At 39.8% G+C, this 19,222-nt stretch overlaps 1 protein-coding gene and 1 pseudogene across 4 annotated transcripts in view; one reads left to right on the forward strand and one right to left on the reverse strand.

Moving 5' to 3' along the window:
• Window positions 1–19,222, forward strand: part of RYBP (RING1 and YY1 binding protein) — a 97,257-nt gene that overhangs the window by 33,809 nt on the left and 44,226 nt on the right. The gene's annotated exons all lie outside the window — the stretch shown is intronic.
• LOC132215196 (SUMO-conjugating enzyme UBC9-like) lies at window positions 14,995–16,148 on the reverse strand (annotated as a pseudogene).

Below are 19,222 nucleotides of genomic sequence, written 5' to 3' on the forward strand. Positions count from 1 at the left end.
TTGGACCAGATACTGGTGTGGAGATAAGGAAAAGAGTCGGATTACTCCGCCATAGGGACTATGAGAAATAGCATAGTGACCTCAATTAGGTGAAGTTGTAAACAGGCTAGGTTTACGATCTCTTCCGTCATCAGGAAAGCCATTTATGCCTTGGTGAAACCCTGGCTGGACAGATTGTTTCTGAAGAGATACATGTTATAATTTGTAGGGTGTGTGTGTGATGGTATTCACGGTATTGATAATAAATTTACAGCTAAAATGTTAGGCTCTATGCTAATAACTAGGAATGAAGATAGAACATTTTGAAAATACTTAACGGTAGTGAGAAAATACATTTCTCTATAAAAATATGTTCTATTTTGTAGCATTTCTAGAGCACATCCTCAAATAATTATAAACAAGTAGATTTTATCTCGATTTTAAAAGATGATAAACAGGAACCCTTATAAAATACATTTTGTGCACTAGTGTATAATTTCTGTATTTCTGTAGTGATCACATCTTTCACCTCTAAAAATGTTCTCTTTTAGTAATTCCTTCTTTTATGTCCTTAGGCAACACTAACCTGCTTTCTGTCACTATAGGTTAGTTTGCATTTTCTTTAATTTTCTATAAATGTAATCGTGTATATACTCTTCTGGGGTGCGGGTCTATTGTCTTGCAGTCAGCTTGCTTATGAGATGCATCCATGTACATCCCTTTTCATTGCTGAGTAATATTTCATTGTGTTCATATTCTATTAGTTCACCTTTGGCAGACATATGAGGTTCCATGTTCTGTCTGTTGTAAAGCTGCTTTGTCCATTCCCGAACACCTCTCTGTGGACATAAGCTCTCACTTCTCATGCATGCTTAAGGTCTAGGAGGGAATCAGTGGGTAAGTTTAACTTAACGGCCAAACTGTTTTAAACTGATTGTATCTTTACTAAGAGTTCTGAGGGCTCCACATCCCAGCTAGCCTTGACATGGTTAGTTATTGGAAGGGGGTTCTCTCTTCCTGCAACCACGCAGAGAGAGAGAACTCGGGGGTTGATGAAATCTTGATTAGAACGCGATGAGGTTTAAGGAAAAAGGGAAAAACACAAGACAGAAATAGAGTGAAAGCTGGGCCTGGGTGTGGCGTCTGCCCTCTGATGGAGGGACAGATGCAGAGAGAGAGCCCCAGCACCGCACCGGAAGGAGTTTATTAAATACTCGAATAACAGGAAGTTACATCACATCTTGGTGGGTCTTGAGTTCCTGGCGACATCATGAGATTCACCCCCTTAACACTGGGCCGGAAGGTCAAACTGAGTGGCGTCCCAATCTGTTGATTAGGTCCGCTCTGGGCGTGGCTCTGAGTTTCAGCCACATATTTAAAGATGCCCAGTGTTTCCTAGCAGCCCTCAACAGTTAGTCTTTTTCATTTAGACTATAGCAGGTATCTCATGGTGGCCCTTTATGGTTTTAATTTGTGTTTCCTAGTAACTAATTATGTTGACATGTTTTCATGTGCTTATTTACCATCTGATCTTTTTTTTTTTTTTTTTGCTTATTCCCTTCACCATTTTTATATTTTCCTTTTAAGTTATTTTCGTTTCATAGCTTTTACAAACCATTTTTAAATTTCGTTGTTTGATTTATTGAATTGTGAGGGCTCATTATTCTAGATTCAGATATATGTTTTCAAAGTCATTTGAATAGCAGACTTACTAATTTTGATGAAACCCAATTATTTTTTTAAATAAGTTTCACTTTTTGTGTCATATTTAAGAAATCTTTGCCAAATCCAGCATTACTAAGGTTTTCTCAGACCTTTACTTCCAGTTTTATAGTTTTACTTCCTATAGTTCTTTAGTCTATTTTGAGTTAATACCTGTATACCAATTTGTAAGGGTGAGGCAATTTTTTATTACTTCCTGCTATTTAATTTTTCCAGCACCATTTATTGAAGAGATGATTCTCCCCTCACTGAGTTGCCTTGACATTTCTGTTGAAAATCGATGAACTGTATGTATGTCACTGTCTGTAGACTTGTTTTGTTCTGTTGACCTATTTGTCTTTTTTCACATGGGTACTACTGTCTTAATGCAGCTTTAGAATGTCTTGAAATCAGAGTATAACACTTCTAACTTTGTTCATTCTCAAAGTTATTTTGGCAATTCTAGGTCCTTTGCGTTTCTATATAAATTTCAGAATCATCTTGTCAATTTCTACAGAAAAGCCTGCTGGAATTTTTATTGGGATGTTTTGAATCTATAGATAAACTTGGGGTAAACTGATGTTTTAACAATATTGAATTAAGTATTCTAATCCTTGAACATGGTATAGCTCTCCGTTTATGTAAGTCTTCTCTCAGCATTGTTTTGTGGTTTTCAAGCCTTGCGTATCTTGTAAAATTTATCTGAAAGCGCTTAACAATTTTTATGCTAAGTAAATGTTACTGCTTTAAGTTTCACAATTTCTGATTGTAGCTGATGTATAGAAATAGTTATTTTTGTATATTTTGTATACTGCAACTTTGCTAAACTTAGCTATACTAGTAGCTGTTTTTTCCTTTGTAGTTTTTCTAGATTTTTTGTCATAGATGATCTTGTATGTGAATGAAGGTAGTTTTACCTTTCTAATTTGGACTTTTTTTTTTTTACTTGCCTATTGCACTGGCTAACCCTTTCATCACAGTGTTGAACGGAAGTTGTAAGAGTGAACATCTTTATGTTGTTTCTGATTTTTAAGGGAGGCTTTTACTATTAAGTTTGGTATAAGCTGTAGGTTTGTTTTTTTTTGGGGGGGGGGGGGTAGATCGAGGAAGTTCCTTTCTATCCTGGTTTGCTGAGACTTTTTATTAAGGAATAGATGTTGGACTTTGTCAAACACATTTTTCCTCCTACATTAAGATACTTTTATGGTTTTTTATATTAAATGCTGAATTACATTGGTTGATTTGTAGAATTATAAACCAACCTGGCATTCCTGGGGTAAATCTCACTTTGTCATGATGTATTCTCATAGCAGTAATCCATGTTGGATATGGTTGGTGGAATTCACCAATGGGGCCATCTGGGCCTAGATAGATTTTAACTATAAATTAAATTTCTTTAAAGTGTATAGGAATACTCAAATTACTCATTTCTTTTTGAGTGAACTTTGGCAGTTTGTGCCTCTCAAGGAATGTAGGACTTTGGCCATTCATTGAAATAAAGTTGTTCACAATATGCTCATACCATCCTTTTTAGTATCTGTAGAAATGTCATCTCTTTTATTCTTCAGTGGTAATGCATTTCTTCTCTTTTTCCTGATGAGTTTGGCTTACCAGTATTTTATTGATCTCAACAAGCTTTTGATTTCACTGAGTTTTCTTCGTTTCACCTTTGTATTGATTTCTTGTCTGATCTTTACTATTTACTTTTTTTGTTTAAATGTTATTTGTTCTTCTCTCCAGAGTTACTTAAGGTGTAAATTGAAATCACGGATTTGAGAACTTTGTTTTTCAGGTTATATATTTGGTAATTTCCCTCTCAAGTACTACTTTTGTTACAACCCATAAAGTTAGGTAATTTTGTGTTTTCATTTTCATTCAATTCAAAATACTTCCTAATTTTCCCTTTAATTTATTTTGACTCATACATTATAGTCATGTGCTGCCTAAGGACCAAGATACAGTCTGAGAAATGTGTCTTTAGTGATTTCTTCATTATGCAAACATCATAGAGTGCACTTACCCAAACCTAAGTGGTGTAGCTACTACTGTAATTGTATACACTGTTCCACAACTGGTAGTGGAGTAGGTGTGTTTATACCAGCATCACCAAAAAACACGTGAGTAAATGTGTTGTGCTGCACCATTAAGACTTCTGTGACATCACTAGGCTATAGGAATTTTCAGCTCTATTACAGTCTTATGGGGTCACCATCATATATGTGTCCTGACTTTGACCAAGTTGTCATTATGTGGTGCATAACTGTATTTAGAATTATGTTATTTAGTTTGAGAGTATGTGTGGATTTTCCAGATGACTTTCTGATTTAACATCTAATTTAATTATGCCAGTTTTGTTCTTAGGTGCATAAACATTTAGAATTCCTCAGTGGAGTCTTTCCTCATTATGAAATGTCCCTGGTAATTTTATTGCTCTGATATCTACTTTGTCATAAAATAATGTAGCCACTCCTGCTTTTTTTGCTTGTTTGACTTGGGTTAGAATGGCTTACCTTTTCCCATTTTTTGTGTCTATGTTTGAAATGGGTTTCTAATATATAGTTTACATAGACTACATATAGTTGCATTTTGTTTTTCTAATCATATAATCTTTGCATTTAAATTGTGGTAGAAGTATTTACATTTAATGTGATTACTGTTATGATTGGTTTTAAATCTACTCTTTTGCTATTTTTTATTTTTCCTACCCATTCTTTGTTCCCTCTTTTCTGCTTTTGTTTGGATTGAGTATTTTTTTTAATCCCATATATGTTTTTTCTTAACTTCTTAGCTGTAACTCTTGGTTGTTACATAGTTGTTGCTTTTGTATACATCTTTAACTTACCACAGTTTTCCTTCAAGTGATATTCTACTTCTTTACATATAGCATAAGAACCTGAAAGTAGTATGCTGCACCTTTCCTACACCAAGCCTTCACAAAATTTTAAAAATATTTTTATTGATTTTTAGAGAGGAAGGGAGAGATAGAGACATCACTGACTGGCTGCCTCCTGCACGCTCCTACTGGGGATCAAGTCCGCAACCAGAGCGTGTGCCCTGATCGGGAGTCTTGGTTCCTGGGTGGATGCTCAGCCTCTGAGCCACCCCGGCTGGGCTACACCAGGCTTTTGTGGTGTTACTGGCATGTATTTACTCACACGCATGTTGTAGTCCCCCGCAAATTAACTTTTGCTTTGAGTAGTCAGTTATCTTTTAAAGGGATTTCACAACATAATGAGAGAAGTTTTTTATATTTTCCCACATATTTACTTGCCATTTTTGGTGTTCTTCATTCCTTTGTTGTGGATCCAGATTTCCTTGTGGTAGGTGATTGGTTATTTTGTGTCTGTGTTTTATGTCTAACAAGTTTTTACTTTGCCCTTCAGTTAACAGCTTTATTTTATATATATATACTTTATTGATTTTTTACAGAGAGGAAGGGAGAGAGATAGAGAGTTAGAAACATCGATGAGAGAGAAACATCGATCAGCTGCCTCCTGCACATCTCCAACTGGAGATGTGCTCGCAACCAAGGTACATGCCCTTGACCAGAATCGAACCTGGGACCTTTCAGTCCGCAGGCCGACGCTCTATCCACTGAGCCAAACCAGTTTCTGCAGTTAACAGCTTTATTAAAACACAATTCACATATTATTTAGTTCATCCATTTAGAGTATGTAATTCACTAGTGTTTCGTTATTCAGAGTTGTGACATTGTCGCATTCCATCAACCTTAAAGAAACCCCATACTTTTTTAGCTGTTACCCTCCAGGTACCCCAACTCCTTCCCCACACACCATCCCCAGTCCTAAGAAACCACTAATATACTTTTTGTCTCTAAAGATCTGCCTATTCTGGATATTCCATAGAAATGGAATCATGATGTCATATGTAGTCTTTTGTGATTGGCTTCTTTCACTAGTATAATGTTTCCAAGTCTGTGATTTGGTTTGCTTGATAAGTAAACTCTCATTTGCTACAAGGGGCCTTGGGGTGAACTTGCTCTCTTGATATATTTATGTTTTTCTTCCCACCTGATTCTCTCAGTGGGAAGTATGTGTGTGGGTGCTTTGGCGGAAGTGGATGCTTCATTTGTTTTTATCCTTTGTGAAGCTTATCTGATTGATTGTACATTTCTATGCATTTGAAACGTTATCTCCTAATGTGGGACATCAGGTGACTTTATGTTGCAGTGTGGAGGTTTGATGAAGCTGGTCATATGAGGTTCTCAGAAGTGCTCGATGAAACGGGAGCTTTTGAATGGAAAATTAAAATGTTAAAATATTTTAGAGAAAACACTTAATTTTTGAGAATTTAAAAAAAATCTGATTTATTGAGGTATTTAAATAGAGTAAAATTAACCCTTTTCCGTATGCCGGTCTGTGAATTTTGGTGAACTTTTGTAATGAAAATCAAAAAGAATATTTTTATTTTCTTAAGTGCCATTTTGCTTTCTCAATAGCAGTGTAGGAATTCCAATTTCTGTGCAGTCTCTTCAGTATTTGGTATTGCCAGTTGTTTTGCCTTTAGTAGCCAGTCTAGTAGATGGCATCCCATTGTAATTTTAATTGGCATTTCCCTAGTGAGTAATAATAACCCTCTTTATGTGCTTATATAAGTCTTCCATATATCTTTTGTTGAAGTGACTTCAAATTGGCCCATTTTAAAATTGTGTTGTTTATGTTCTGGATAACAGTTCTTTATCAGATGTATTTTGTAAATGTTTTCTGTGTGTTTCAGGGGTGGGGGGAATTGGAGGAAGGTGGTCAAAAGGTGTAACCTTTCAGTTATAAAAGAAATAAGTATTTAGGATGTAATGCACAACATGATGATTATAGTTAACCCTGCTGTATGGCGTATAGGAAAGTTATGAAAGTAGATCCAGATGATCTTTTGTAGCTATATGGGAAGATAGATGTTAACTATTGTAGTCACTTTACAAACTCACTGTCATGCTGTGCATTTCAGGTTTTATAATTAAATGTATGGTCTGTTTTGAATTATTCTTTATGGAGATAGGTATGGATTGGGGTTCTTTTTTGGATTATGGGTCTTAATTTTTATATGGATATCCCAGGTTTATTGTTTGTTTGTTGTTTTTTTGCACCATTTGTTGAAAAAGTCTTTTCTCTATCGAACTGCATTGGAGTCTTTGTTTAAAATCAGTGCCCGTATTTGTGTGGACATGTTTCTGGACTGTGTCAGTGTAAGAAACATTCAAACCTGTAAAGAATTTTTGTGAGTTTATTTGAGTTTAACTGTTGACAATTGCTTGCTGGGATTGAGATAATGCTCCCGAGAAAGGTAGTTTTGCACCTTATTTTATACATTAGAATAAAAAGAGGAGATGTAACTGGGTCACAGTAAATCCATTGGTGATGGATTAGGGAGGCAGGAGAAAGCAAAGGGGGGCAACTTCCCCTTTGGGATTAGATAAAAAGTAAAATGATAGACACATACTTTAAAAAAAAATGTTTTCATTGATTTCAGAGAGAAAGGGAGAGGCAGAGATGGAAACAACAATGATGAGAGAGAATCATCAATAGACTGCCTCCTACATGGCCCCTAGTGGGGATGGAGCCCTGACTGGAATTGAACCTTAACCTCCTGGTTCATAGGGTGGTGCTCAATCACTGAGCCACACAGGCCAGGCTAGACACATACTTCTTTTACACAGGTGGTTATAGGATAGTTAACAGTCAATTCATTCAATGACAATGAGGGGATTTGTGGTCTCTGCAGGGGAGCCTGTGCTGTGAGGGTCGGGAAAAGGGGAAATGACTGACCTTCCAAGGAGATGTGATTGTAGATGCAAAAAGACAGCAGACTGGCTCAGCTACGGCAAAGACTGACCTTTGTCAGGGAAGATGCCTGCCTAGGACATGACGACCCACCATGAACTGCTTTTAGTTGAAAAGTTTTCATTTCAGACCATCCTTCGTGGTGACTGTAGGTCTGAGTTTGCAAGACCACCACGCAGGCCTCCCCTGAGCCTGTCAGGTGAGCCCGTGGCCCCTTTTGGTCCACAGCTGTATTGTCCCATTGAGTCTAGGTGTCTGCCAGTGCACACAGTCTTTGAATACTGTAAGCAGCCAACATAAATCATGAATTCAGGTAGTGCCAGTCCTTCAACTTGGTATTTCTTTTTCAAAATTGTTTTCACTATACTAGGTCCTCTTTTTTTTTTTTTTTCTAGTAAGTTTTAGAATTAGCTTGTCAACTTCTATGAAACTTGCTGGTATTTTGATGGGATTGCATTTTATCTATAGATCAGAACTGATCAGTAGCAATATAACTTTCTGTAATGATGCTTATGTTTTGTATTTATACTGTCCAATATATGGTAGTTATTAACAACATGTGTCTGTTGACTACTTAAAATGTGGATAGTGAGACTGAGGAAGTTAACTTAAATTTTATTTGATTTTAATTAATTTAAATTCAGATATATCAATTTTGGGAATTGATTTCTTAACAATTTTGAGTTCCAATTCTCAAACATAGTACGTCTTTTCATATGCTAATTTAAATCCTTCTGTATTAACTGTGTTTTCAGATTGTTGAAAGGGTTTAATCTTCTGGGCATGCTTCCCTGAGTTATAATTTGAACTTTATCCTTTTGATTGTTTTATAGTCTTATCTCATGTTTTCTATCTTTTGTCTTTAGTTGTCTGTTTAGTTCAGGGTGCAAAAGGACTATATAGTAGGTGCCCATCTTAATTTTCTTTGTATAATTATAACTATCAGTGTTATGGGTCCTTTAGAGCTGCTTCTTTTTCTTTGAAATGGAGGACCCCCCCCCCCCCCCCCCACTTACCTTGACTCCCAGCCCTCCTCCTCCTAGGATTCACTCCATTGAAGTCTTGCTGGGTGCCATCAGTCAGTCACCATATTCAAGGGATTGAACTTTGCAGGATTTACGTGGGGACAGTAGATGGAGATGAACTCTGGCTCCTAAAAGACTGAGTATAAGGAGAATGACAGTTTCTCCTGGTAGTTCTTCCCACTAACCAGATGCTCAGGTATCCTGTTAAATGTACTTGTGTGTGTCAGAGTGCTAAGAACCCAGGTTAGTGACTAGGGAGCTAAGAACCCAGGTTAGTGACTAGGGAGCTAAGAACCCAGGTTAGTGACTAGGGAGCTAAGAACCCAGGTTAGTGACTAGGGAGCTAAGAACCCAGGTTAGTGACTAGGGAGCTAAGAACCCAGGTTAGTGTTAGGGTGTGAAGAACCCAGGTTAATGACTTGCTTGGTAAACCTGGAATTCATAATGAAAAGTGTGCTGATTGTGTGTCTTAGAGGCTTGAAGGTTCTACACCACACTGGAGAAAACACTTTCTGATTGATGAGATTTGTATTGTGTTGTGTGAAAGTTTTTAATCTACCTCCAGAGATTGTTTTTATGGCTTGGTATACAAGTCATAAGTGTTGAATATCTTTACTACTTTTTTTCTGTAGTATTTAGGGAACAATAGTTAATGATTGATTTTGATCACAAATTTTGTTAGGTCTGCTTTACAGGAAAAGATTTATGACCCATAAAAAGAATAATATATTGCAAGACAAATATAATTTAGCCTCAGAATGTTGATATTCCATAGAAGTAGTAGTGCATATATAGTATTTTTTTTAACTCTTTAAAGAACTTTATCTTTTTTAAAAAATATATTTTTATTGATTTCAGAGAGGAAGAGAGAGGGAGAGATAGAAACATCAATGATGAGAATCATTGATTGGTTGCCTCCTGCACACCCCCGCTGGGGATGGAGCCCGCAACCCAGGCATGTGCCCTTGACCGGAATTGAACTTTATCTTGAAACAATTGTAGATTCGTATGTAAGAAATACTACAAGAAAATCTCATATATCATAAACCCTTTATCCTGTTTTTCCTAATGGTAGCATCTTACATGATCATAGTGCAGTGTCACATCCAGGGCACTGACAATGATACAATCTGCAAACTTTATCCTGATTCCTCTAGTTTTACTTGGACCTGTGTGTGGAGTTGTGAGGTTGGGAAGTGGAGAATATGAGAATGCATAGCTAGTTTTATGTGATGTTATCGTATGTGTGGTTTGTATAATTCCATATAGCCAAGATACAGAAGGGTCCCATCACAAAAATCCATCTTGCTACTCTTTTATAGCCACAGTCACCTTCCTCTCACCTCTCCCTCCACTAACCTCTCTGGCAGTTGCTAATTTTTCTTCAAGGATGTCATGTAAATGGAATCATACATACAACTTTTGATATATTTTTTTTTTTACTTCATAAATCCATTCAAGTTGTGTCTATCAATAGTTCACTCATTTTTATATTACTTTTTTGGTTTGTTTGTTAATCCTCACCTGAGGATACTGTTCCATTGATTTTTTTTTTCTTTTTCTTTCCTTTTTTTTTTTTTTTTTTTTTTTTAGGGCAAGTGGAAGAAAGAGGGAAAGACAGAGAGAAACATCGATGTGAAAGAAACACATCGATTGGTTGCCTCCTGCATGAGCCCCGACCAGGGCCTGGGCCAGGGAGGAGCCTGCAACTGAGGTATGTGCCCTTGACCAGAATTGAACCCAGGACCCTTTGGTCCGCAGGTCAACACTCTATCCACTGAGCCACACCGGCCAGGCTTTGTTATTAATTAGTGGTTGGTATACCATGGAATGGATGTCACACGGTTCCAACATTCACCCACAGAAAGACATTTAGGTTTTTTCCAGGTTTTGGCTCTGAACAAATGAAGCTGCTGTAAACACTTGTGTACAGGCTTTTGTGTGAAAGCAGGGTGGGGCAAAAGTAAGTTTACAGTTGTTCATATGGAAAATAATACAAAATAATAAATAATACAAGAATAAACCATGTCTCATGTACTCGCCACTGTAAACCTACTTTTGCCCCGCCCTATGTAAGTTTTGTTTCTCTAGAAGAAATGCCAAATGCACAGTTATTGGACAGCACATTGGTTTTTTTGATCCTGCAGATGAGACTGGAATGTGTGTGCTGTGTTGGAGATTTCTAAGCAGCGGGCCTTAACATGGGAGCTGCTACCATCTTTAGTTTCCTTTAATCCTAACAGTTTCTGTTTGAAAACATACTCTATTGTCTATTGGTAAATAAAGAATAAGAATAATATTTTGAAAAGTAAATTAGCTTCATTATTAACACTTCTAGAGAATTGGGGTTTTTAAGTTTTTGCTTTGCTTGGCTGATGGTACTCAGTGGTTTGAGTGTCGACCTATGAACCAGGAAGTCACGGTTTGATTCCCAGTCAGGACACATACCCGGTTGCAGGCTCCATTGTAGGAGATAGCCGATCAATGATTCTCTCTCACCATTGATGTTTCTATTTCTCTCTCCCTTTCCCTTCCTCTCTGAAATCAATTTTTAAAAAGTTTTCACTTTTAACAGCGAATTAAATAATTTATTATACAATTCTCCTATCAGATAATTCAGTGAGTTTTAGTGAACTTACACAGTTACACAGTCATCACCATAGCCCAGTTGTAGAACCCAACACTTCAAAAAATTCCTTTGTACCTGTTTGCAGTCAGTCCTCATTCTTCAGGCAGCCAACCATTGATCTCCTTGTAGTCTCTAGAAATTGCATGTCAGTGGGATCATTTGGTGGATAGTCTTTTGTGTCTGGCTTCTCTCAGTTAACACCACTGTTTTTGAAGTCTGTCCATCTTCTTACATTATTTCTGTGTAGTGTTCCTTTGCATGGGTAAACCACATTTTCTGTATTTACCTGTTAGGGGTTAGGATTGTTTCTGATTTGTGGATGTTATGAATAATGCTGCTGTAAACATTTGTGTGGACATGTGTTTTTAGGTAGATAACCTAGGCGCGGATTGCTGATTTATATGGTTAACCCTTTAGAAAACGTCAAACTGTTTCCAAAGTGGTTTTATTTTTTATATTAAACACCAGCAATATATGAGGGTTCCAGTTTCTTCCGTTCCTCACCAACACCTGGTATTGTCTTCTTGATACAGCCCTGTTAGTGGGTGTATTGTGGAGTCTCTTTGTGGTTGTAATTTGCATTTCTCAAGTGGCTAATGATGTCAAGCATCTCTTGTGCTTATTAGCCATCTGTATATCTTCTTTCGTCAATTGTTCATTACTTTGTCCATTTTTAAAATTGGGTTGTTTGCCTTTTAAGAGTTGCAAGAGTTCCTTCTATATTCTGGCTATATGCCCTTTATCAATATACTGAGTGGCCAGATTATTATGACCACCCATCAGTACTTCGTTGGGCCACCTTTTGCCTTCAATACTGCGGCGATTCTTCTTGGTGTTGACTCCACAAGATGTTGAAAGGTGATGCGAGGAGTCTGACAACCATGCCTGATGAATAGCACTGTCCAGTTCTGTGAGATTTGATGGTTGTGGAACCAGCTGCCCGATGGCTCTTTTAACTTCGTCCCTCAAATGCTCAATTGGATTGAGATCTGGTGATTGTGGGGGCCACCTGAGCAAGGTAAAGTCTCCCTCATGTTCTGAAACCACTCCTGCACAATACGAGCACCGTGGCATGGCGCATTGTCTTGTTGGAAGAAGCCATCTCCATTGGGATATGCCATCAACATGATAGGATGAACTTGATCAGCAATGATACTTAGGTATGTTGTGCTATTCAGACGTTGTTCCATACGAATTAAAGGGCCCAAATCATGCCAGGAAAACATGCCCCAAACCATAACACTGCCCCCACCAGCTTGAAGGGTGGTACTCATGCATGTGGGGTGCATGCTTTCATGCTGTTTCCCTCCAAATTCTCACTCTGCCACCTGCATGATGCAACTGGAAACGTGATTCATCGGACCACGTGACTTTTTTCCAATGCTCGACTGTCCAATCCTTGTGTTCCTGTGCGAATTGGAGACGTTTTATCTTGGTAACTGCAGACAGCAAAGGTGTTCGAACAGGCCTTCGGCTTCCATATCCCATACGATGCAGTGTACGGCTAATGTGCCTACAAATGTCAGGTGGTCACAATAATCTGGCCACTCAGTTTATATGTGTCTTTTAATTTTCTTATTGATGTTTTTTGAAGACCAAAAGTTTTAAATTTTGATAAACTTCAATTTATCCTTTTGTTCTTCTTACCGAAGACTTTTTTTCTTAAAGAAGGCTGCTGTACCAGTGAGAGAATGATGTATATGTCTTATGAGGTGAGCCTTTATTAGTCTGTTTCTAAAATGTTATTGGGTTGCTGCCTTAATTCTTGTTTTTTAGTGTTCTTACCTCCAAAATGAAAAAAACAGGAATTTTATCTAATTTTTTTTTTTGTCCCCAAACTTCTGAATGTATTATAAATCTTGTGTGAAATGTTTTGGTTTTCATCATACTACTTTATGTTGAAAAAGCAAGAAATACTTTCATCCCAGACCTGTTCAGGACATTTCCTTGAAGGGCAAGTAATAAAGCTTGATTGAGATGCAGTATGTTTTTCGTGTGTGAGAAAGCTAGCACGGAGTGCCATCAGGTCATCATGAGAAATGCAGGCTAGTGGGGAACAAGTGTCTTTATTGGAGCTCTGTTGTCATTCAGTTTAGAACTCAGAGCAGAAGAATAAAAAGACTAATTTTTCCTTTCATAACTTTTTAATGTAGACTTGATTGTTGCAGCAAACTCTTTAAAAATTGCCACTTGGAGGTCAATTACAGCACTAATTCTGGCTTGAGAGATGTCAAAAATATTTTTAATATATTTTATATTGATTTCAGAGAGGAAGGGAGAGGGAGAAATAGAAACATTAATGATGAGAATCATTAGTTGGCTGCCTCTTGCACGCCCCCTACTGGGGATCCAGCCCGCAACCTAGGCGTGTGCCCTGACTGGGAATTGAACCATAACCTCCCAGTCCATATGTTGATGTTAACCATGGAGCCACACTGGCTGGGTAAGAGATATCAAAGTTTTGTGATAATTTTTCCTCCCTTCGTATCTGTATATCTCAATTCTGTCTTTACTTGTCATTGGCTCACTATTACTAGATTATCAAAGTACAAGCTAGATCTTGAGTAAAATTTTTTTTAAAATATATTTTATTGATTTTTTACAGAGAGGAAAGGAGAGGGATAGAGAGCCAGAAACATCAATGAGAGAGACACATTGATCAGCTGCCTCCTGCATGCCCCCCACTGGGGATGTGCCTGCAACCAAGGTACATGCCCTTGACCGGAATCGAACCTGGGACCCTTGAGTCCGCAGGCCGACACTCTATCCACTGAGCCAAACCGGTTCTGGCTTGAGTAAAACTTTTTTAAAAATGGGGAAACTCTGATACAGGCAGAAATGGTAACTGGACACGTAATTATGGCATCAGGGTTAGATTTCTTACCCAGTTGTCTTTGTATGCAAAAGGCAGCACAGTGATAACAGGTAATTGAGCGTGAGCACCTAAGGTGGGTACAACTTACATGATGGAGCGCTTTCCCCCATCAGCTTAGCCCCGCTCTGTAGCCGTCTTTTATGAGTCTCCCCTGCGCAGTCCAGCCCTGGCTCTGGGGCAGTGTGAGCCATTATGGACTGCAGGCCAATCAGTGACTGATGAGGAGGGTCAGAAAGTAGAGCGGCCTGAGGTCAGTTCTCAGGTAAGACGCAATGGCGTGAACTAAGTAGTGTAAACTTCCTAATTCATGTGCATGGCGTGTCCTGCAGAAGCTACAACTGTTTCTTACTAAGAAGTCAAAGGACATAGCTGAATTTGGTGACAAGATTGGGGATGCAGGGGCTGGTAAGAGGAATTGTGTTGCTTCGCTGAAAAGCTTCTTACGTGAGAGAATTCTGTGAGGGAGACAGTGTGTGTGGCATGGGGCATTCCCATCAGAGAATAGCTGTGCCTTTTCCCAAGGCGTCTCCTTTGTTCTTCCTTGAACACAGTTATGTGGAGGCTCTAGCCGGGGGAACGCCTGCTTGTGCAGACATTTTACTTAGCACAGTTTGTTTGGTTTTTTTACATCGTAGCTGATGCCTGGAAATGAAAATATGGGAAACTGTTGTAATATGCATGCTATAATCTTTTAAACGCTACTTTCCGAGTTTTGTCAGAACCGGATTTCAACAAGGGCTTTCAGGCCTTCTCAGGTGGGGTCCTGCGGAGTTAACCATGAGCTTCTGCTGCGCTGCAGGCGCAGGCAGTCTGGTCCTGTCCTCCTCCCAACCGCACTAGGCAGCGGAGTGGCTAGCCCTTGAGCTGACTTGAATGCTCTCCCTCATCACACACCAGAAAGCATGCTTTGCAGACGATTGAAGAAATGGGGGCATTCAACCAGCAGGTGACTGGGTGGAACTGATGATTTTGGTTTCACTGGCTACGTTTTTTTTTTTTTTATATATATAAACAGTTTATTTACTCTAAACAGCAACACAGACAAAACGCCATATAAACACAAAGGAAGTGATGCGAAAACAAGAGGCCGGCTGACTTTGGATCTGAGGCTCATAGCAACACAACCCAGGTTCTGCGGAGAGAAGGACAGAGGCGCGAGGGAGGGGACAGGCCGATTTCCTTTCCATACAGCCAGCTGGAGGGTAGTGTAGCTCTGACAGGGGAAGCATGCCTGCACCCGCGAGCAAAGGGAACTAGCTCCTCAGGGACTCATAGAAGTATAAAAGTTTATCATTTTACAGCAGTTGAAATACTGACATCAATATTAAAATAAAAGCAAGTTTTACATAACAATCAAAATACAAAAGACTGAAGGAAGAGACCCTGTATGAAAAACTGGGCAATTCAGCAAGTGGAGAACTGTGTACCAGTGGCGGAAATGGAAAATGGCGCCCGCCCACCTCCCCTAGGTGACTAGTTATTGGATAGAGCAACGCTAGATCTGCAAATGTTGTAAACAAGTTCTTGCCAAACCAATCCCTTCCTTTTGATGTTGCCGCAGGTCGCTGCTTATGAGGGTGCAAACTTCTTGGCTTGTGCTCGAACCCTTTTCTCATATTCCACTCTGTTTTGGCAGTAAATTGTGTAGGCCTCTGCTTGAGCTGGATCTTGAATATTTGGTTCATTTAGAAGTTCCTGTATTCCTAATAAGATCTGCTTAATTGTGATGGCTGGCCGCCAGTCCTTGTCTTCCTCGAGGATGGACAAGCACACAGTGCCCGAAGGGTACACGTTCGGGTGAAACAATGGTGGTTCAAATTTGCATTTCGGAGGTGAGGATGGATAGTCATCTTTGAAGAGCATGCATGCGTAGCTTACACAAGCCTCCTTCCCAAGGGGTCCCTTTTTTCCCTGGAATGGCACACTCCCAGTTCATGAGGTTCATCGTGCCGTCGGGGTTTTTTGTGGGGACAGCTACAAAGCCAAATGGGTGGTCTTTTCTCCAAGCTTTCCTCACCTGGGCGAGTCTGCTGAGGGCGATCCCCGACATATTCAAAGTCCTAGGGCGGCCGCGGCCCGGCGAGCGAGGCGGACTAAGCGGCGGCGACGGAGGCGGCTCGGCACTTCCTTTGTCTCGGGACTTCACTGGCTACGTTTTTACTGTCTGATTGAATTAGGTCCCTATCTTTGGGACCTAATTGAGGTGATTTGGGGAAGGACTTTTTATTTATTTTTTTAATTAAATCTTTATTGTTCAGATTATTACATTTGTTCCTCTTTTTTCCCCCCATAACTCCCCTCCACCCTCCACCCTCACTCCCCACCCACTGTCCTCATTCCATAGGTGCATGATTTTTGTCCAGTCTCTTCCTGCATCCCCCTAACCCCTTCCCGCCCCCCCCCCCCCACAAGAATAGTCAGTCCATTCCCTTTCTATGTCCCTGATTCTATTATGATCACCAGTTCATTCTGTTCATCAGATTATTTAGTCACTTGATTTTTAGATTCACATGTTGATAGATATTTATTTGTTGTTCATAATTTGTATCTTTACCTTTTTCTTCTTCTTCCTCTTCTTAAAGGATACCTTTCAGCATGTAATATAATACTGGTTTGGAGGTGATGAACTCCTTTAGCTTTTCCTTATCTGTGAAGGTCTTTATCTGACCTTCAGTTCTGAATGATAGCTTTGCTGGTTGAAGTAATCTTGGTTGTAGGTTCTTGGTATTCATCACTTTTAATATTTCTTGCCACTCCCTTCTGTCCTGCAAAGTTTCTGTTGAAAAATCAGCTGACAGTCCTATGGGTATTCCCTTGTAGGTAACTGAGCTTCTTTCTCTTGCTGCGTTTAAGATTCCCTCTTTGTCTTTTGCTCTTGGCATTTTAATTATGATGTGTCTTGGTGTGGTCCTCTTTGGATTCCTTTTGTTTGGGGTTCTCTGCGCTTCCTGGACTTGGAAGTCTATTTCTTTCATCAGGTAGGGGGAAGTTTTCTGTCATCATTTCTTCAAATAGGTTTTCAATATCTTCTCTCTCTTCTGGCACCCCTATAATTCGGATGTTGGTACACTTGAAGTTGTGCCAGAGGCTCCTTACACTATCTTCGTATTTTCGGATTCTTTTTTCATTTTGCTTTTCCGGTTGGGTGTTTTTTGCTTCTTCGCATTTCAAATCTTTGACTTGATTCTTGCGATCCTCTCGTCTGCTGTTGGGAGTCTGTATATTATTCTTTTTTTTAAAAATTAAATCTTTATTGTTAAGATTATTACATTTGTTTCTCTTTTTTCCCCCCTTAACTCCCCTCCTCCCAGTTCCCGCCCCACCCTCCACCCTCACTCCCCACCCACTGTCCTCATCCATAGGTGCACGATTTTTGTCCAGTCTCTTCCCGCATCTCCCACACCCCTTCCCCCCCCCAAGAATAGTCAGTCCATTCCCTTTCTTTGTCCCTGATTCTATTATGATCACCAGATTATTTATTCACTTGATTCTTAGATTCACTTGTTGATAGATGCATGTTTGTTGTTCATAATTTGTATCTTTACCTTTTTCTTCTTCCTCCTCCTCTTAAAGGATACCTTTCAGCATTTCATATAATACTGGTTTGGAGGTGATGAACTCCTTTAGCTTTTCCTTATCTGTGAAGGTCTTTATCTGACCTTCAATTCTGGATGATAGCTTTGCTGGATAAAGTAATCTTGGTTGTAGGTTCTTGGTATTCATCACTTTGAATATTTCTTGCCACTCCCTTCTGGCGTGCAAAGTTTCTGTTGAGAAATCGGCTGACAGTCGTATGGGTATTCCCTTGTAGGTAACTGAGTTTCTTTCTCTTACTGCTTTTAAGATTCTCTTTGTCTTTTGCTCTTGGCATTTTAATTATGATGTGTCTTGGTGTGGTCCTCTTTGGATTTCTTTTGTTTGGAGTTCTCTGTGCTTCCTGGACCTGTAAGTCTATTTCTTTCACCAGGTGGGGGAAGTTTTCTGTCATTATTTCTTCAAATAGGTTTTCAATATCTTGCTCTCTCTCATCTTCTGGCACCCCTATAATTCTGATGTTGGTACGCTTGAAGCTGTCCCAGAGGCTCCTTACACTATCTTCGTATTTTCGGATTCTTTTTTCATTTTGCTTTTCCGGTTGGGTGTTTTTTGCTCCTTCGCATTTCGAGTCTTTGACTTGATTCTTGCGCTCCTCTGGTCTGCTGTTGGGTGTCTGTATAATACTCTTTATTTCAGTCAGTGTATGCTTAATTTCTAGTTGGTTCTTTATCATAACATCGAGGGTCTCATTAGATTTCTTGAGGATCTCACTACATTTATCGGCGGCTTCTAGACAGTTCTTGAGAGACCTTAAAAGTGTGGTTCTGAACTCTATATCCTCCATGGACAATTTTGGCCTGTTTCTTTGTCTCCGCATTTTTCATGCTTTCTTGGTGCACCCCCTAGTGGTCTTTGTGCACAGTCTTGTAGTTAAGCGTTGATTGTTGTTGGCAGTACCAGGGGTGATTTGACCTCCAGGCTAACTGGCTATGAGAGTCCGCTGTGTCTACAGTGGGGGAGCTTCTGTGCTGGATCTCTAGGGCAGTGCTAATCTAGCATTTGCCTGAGGCTATTCGGCAAATGGCTCTGCGCAGGGCTTGGGTGCGGCGGGTCCCCGGGGATCTACAGGGCGGGCCGGAGCGAGCAGTTATGGCTGCTCTCAGTTCTGTCCCTAGGGGCTCTGCCTCACAGAGTCCCAGCAACCACTGCAAACCTCAGAGAGAAAGCTGCCTTCGAGTTCCGACCGAAGCCAGACAGTCCCGCTTCTCCCGTTTGAGTCTGGGTCCCTAGAGACTCGCCCAGCTCGGAGCTCAGAGTCTGAAACTCCCTCCCAATTGAAAACAACAACCGCACCCTCCGCCGCCAGCCCGCTCGCGCGCGCACTCCACACCTGAGTATTTCACTTCAGCACTGCGCCTCCTCTGAGTCTGGGTATGATATTCTCTTTCCTCCTAGTTGTAGAATTTCCACTCAGCCAGCCTTCCTGTGGTTCTGGATGATGTCCGTTCCGTCTTTAGTTGTTTTTTGAAGTGGTTGTTCGAGGCAGCAATCTCCGGCGTTAACCTATGCCGCCATCTTGGTTTTCTCCTCGAGATTTCTCTCTGTATAATATTCTTTATTTCAGTCAGTGTATGCTTAATTTCTAGTTGGTCCTTTATCACAACATCGAGGGTCTCAC

This window comes from Myotis daubentonii, chromosome 14, assembly GCF_963259705.1.
Source record: "Myotis daubentonii chromosome 14, mMyoDau2.1, whole genome shotgun sequence".
Taxonomy (NCBI): Eukaryota; Metazoa; Chordata; class Mammalia; order Chiroptera; family Vespertilionidae; genus Myotis; species Myotis daubentonii.